The 3,941-nt window shown below is 40.3% G+C and overlaps 1 protein-coding gene across 1 annotated transcript in view; it reads left to right on the top strand.

Moving 5' to 3' along the window:
* bmt2 (base methyltransferase of 25S rRNA 2 homolog) overlaps positions 1-3,941 on the top strand; it is a 29,182-nt gene that overhangs the window by 18,496 nt on the left and 6,745 nt on the right. The window lies entirely within an intron of this gene.

Raw genomic sequence — 3,941 nt, 5'->3', positions numbered from 1 at the left:
TGTATATACACATATGTATATATATGTATGTGTATATACACATATGTCTATATATATACATATATATACACATATGTATATATATGTATGTGTGTGTGGGTGTGTGGGTGTGTACCGGTATATACACTGCCTGGCCATAATACGTTGCCACCAACAAAAAATGTCACACACTGATATTTGTTTGGATTTCCTTTATCTTTCATGACATCATGCATTCTCTTTGTCACTGTTTCGATAAACTTCTACAATATCACAAGATCTATTTCATCCAGTGTTGCATTAATTTTTAACCGAGATCTTCATTGATGATGGCAGATTCTGACCACTAAACAAAGCCTTCTCTAACACATCCCAAAGATTCTCAATGGGGTTAAGGTCTGGACTCTGTGGTGGCCAATCCATGTGTGAAAAAGATGTCTCATGCTCCCTGAATAAAGAATTCAATAAAATGTTGTTTTTTTCTGACTATTTATCTGGTGATATGAAGTGTTTTTGGTAAGGGCAAAATTAGTCAGAAAACCAAAGGGTGGAATGAGTTGAGAGTTGAATAAAATGTTGTTTTTCTGACTATTTTAACCTGTGATATAAAGTGGGTTTTTTTTTGCATGTTGTTGTGAGTTACCCAGAGGCCTGAGGAGGAGGCCCGGCCCGCCTCCTCTTGTACGCTATCTGGAGGTTTTGCTCACCCTAGCTTCTCACGCTCCCTCGTTATCTAGAGTTTTTTAAGCTTCTCACGCTCTCACGCTATCTCAAGGGTTTTTCACAGACTTTGAGTCCAGGTGGGCATGTTGCTGGGAGATGTTCCCATGTAATGCAGAGAGTATTAAAGTGTGACACTCAGAATTAGAGTTGAAGTCTGCTGTGGATCCTGATCCGATGCCCAGCCTGAATTGATGTTACCTTTTTACTTGGACTGAAATGGCTTCCCGGTCCGGTGTCACGGTGAGGGGTTTTACATCAACATCTGATTTGTACTGAATGTACTTGTACTTTTTGCTTCGCTGAATCTGTGGCAGTTTAATAAATGACACTTATTATCCTAGCAGAAACGGCTTGTGAGTTTTTATTCATTGCTTCGACCTTTCCCCGAACCTGTATTTTGTTTAAGATAATTTCATAGAACACTCCCAGAACCACTCTTTCACAATTCAAGTCCGACGAATCCTGGCATTGTCATCTTGGAATATGCCCGTGCCATTAGGGAAGAAAAAATCCATTAATGGAATAACCTGGTCCTTCAGTGTATTCAGGTAGTCAGCAGACCTCATTCTTTGAGCACATACTGTTGCTGAACCTAGACCTGACCAACTGCAGCAACCCCAGATCATAGACTGCCCCCACAGGCTTGTTCAGTAGGCACTAGTCATGATGGCTGCATCACTTCCCCTGCTTCTGGTACAGCTGTTAAAACATGTTTTGGATTTGTTTGTAGGCATCTGGACAAATGCATTATTAATAATGTCCTTTAGTCTGAGTCTTTGAAAAAGCAGAATTATTACTCACATTCTTGTGACTATATGAAAAGAGATTTTAACTTACATAGGATAATTCTCTGAAGGAAAATAGCTTGAAAATATGGAGTAAATGCATGTTAATATAAAACATATACAGTAGTCCCTTGTTTATCGCAGGGGTTTTCGTTCTCAGCCCCCTGCGATAAGTGAAAAGCCGCCTTCTAGGAATAGTAATACAAGTAGTTTTGGACTTTGTTGTTTTCAACCATTTTGACACGACTGTCAACATGGAAGAGGGCCGGCAATGGAGGAGGGGGCGTACCAAAGAAACCATCTTATCACAAGCAGAACTGGTTTGTTCCACTTTGGAGTAAGCTGTTGGGGGAAGAATCTGTTTTGTTGTGTGTTTCCTTGACTGATGAAACCTTCTGGACTGAAGGCGAAACGTTTCAGCACAAAAAAAAGGAACTGTCCAGATGACCTGACTGAAAAATGTTGGATTGTATACCTGGATTATTGAGCATAGACTTTGTTAGTAATATAAGTAGTAAGTAGTATATATATATATTCAGCTGTATAACGAACCGAGGTTCTTTTATGGCACTGACCAAATTGCACTGGTCGGTGTATGGATTGAAATGTCACTCTTTTTTCAGTGTCAAGTTTCGGTATTGGATGTAACGTGTCACGTGGTTTCAGCTGCCGGCAGGTAAAACACCAGATGTATGACAAACAGACTACGCATTTACACCCAGAGTTGTATAGAGCTGCTGTATGGCTTGTATGTCTATGATGCTGGTGACACCCACAGACGGGGTTCACGTGTGCAGCGCGTGTGTTGTTGAACGGCTTTAATTTATGAGCAGAAAGTTGCTCTGTGTTCTTCTGCAAGGAGAGAGAAGGACAGCAGCCTCCCCTTCTCCTCCTCTCAGCATTAAAGTCAGCCTGTGAGTGTTGAACGGCCAGACTCAACATTCCACGGCCGGACTCGTCTTCATCAAAGAACTCAGAGGACGGCTCTGTGTTTCAGCTGGTAAGTTTACGTTTGTTAACGTTACTGCAGCTTAACACATGCATCGCGGTGAATTAAACTAGAATCCATGTAACGCTAACTTTAAGATATTGGTGTGTAAATTTATTTTATCTACGTAGCTAGCTAAACTCAGAAGCTAACTAAAGATTGACAGTAACAGATGACGCTTGTAAACATGTGCTCATCCATCGGATCAGCTGCTTAAACAGTTCACTAATGTTCACTGTTTATGTTCATGTTCTCCTCACAGGAGGTTCTGACCCTGATGTGAGGACAAAAGAAAAGTGAGGTGGAGGCCACAGGACAATCAGACTTTGTTGTTAAAAGTTTGCTGCTTTTTCTACAGTGGAGCTGCATGTTGGAGGTATGTAAACTGTAAAGGATGTTGTTGACCAGTTAAGCTTTTATCTCTCAGCCTAGATGATGTTTTTTGAGTAATAATAACACAACCATGTTATTGTTGATGTTTTGTTCTCATGTCAATTAGGGAGATGATCAGAGCCCTAAACCCCAGAGAACCACAGAGAAGATTCAGGCAGAGACACGGGGGTGCGGAAGTCTGCATCATCCCTAACCTTATTGAATCCAGTGACCTGCTGGTGGGATGTGAGAGACAATATGTCAAACTGACAACCAGGTATCTGTGTGTGCAACAATCATCATCTACAGCCTCAGAGTGAACATGTTCTACTGCTGGAGACACCATCAGTCAGGAGTGGGCTTGTTTGCGTCCAGAGAAAACAGACATGTTGTTTATGAAGAAAAACTGTTCAGTGAAAAGGTCCTCAGTGTGTAGCAGTGAACATTAGACACTGACGTGTCACTGGTTTGTAACTGGTCTTTTGACCTGGAAATTATTTATTTTTATGTAAGAAAACTGCTTGGAACAGAAATACCAAAGTTAAAAAATAAAACTCACAATTTGTACTGTAATGTGTAACGTAATTTTATTCTTGTTAGAATTAATAGTAATTACAAAATTGGTACCGAAAAAAGAACCATCCAGGAACCGACACCAAAGTGAAGGTACTGATACCGATTTTTTTTTTTAGAAAGGTACCCAGCCCTATATATATATGACGTTTTAAACCCTTCCCACACTTTTGCAATATTTTGAACAATGTTTCTAAATTCTAAACGCTCTCAAAGAGCACAGCATGTCATGGTCTTCACTCTCTCTGCCACGCACACTTCTCCGTTGCAGAGCAGAGATCATGACACTAGGGAGCTTCTTCCTGCACCTGTGAGCTGCACACAGGTGCAGCAGGTGCTAAATAATTTAAAATAATTTATTTTAAATTTTAAAAAATCCATGCCAATTGTGTGTCATGTCCAATCTTTGAAAAATCACAAAAGAGCGAATGTGCGAAAGTTGAACCGTCAAGTAACGAGGGACTACTGTACAACTATAACACAAGGTAATGTGTTATAACACAAGGTAATGTGTTATAACA

Source organism: Nematolebias whitei, chromosome 10, assembly GCF_014905685.2.
Source record: "Nematolebias whitei isolate Nwh7 chromosome 10, NemWhi1, whole genome shotgun sequence".
NCBI lineage: Eukaryota > Metazoa > Chordata > Actinopteri > Cyprinodontiformes > Rivulidae > Nematolebias > Nematolebias whitei.
This window is presented reverse-complemented; position numbering and strand designations above follow the sequence as displayed.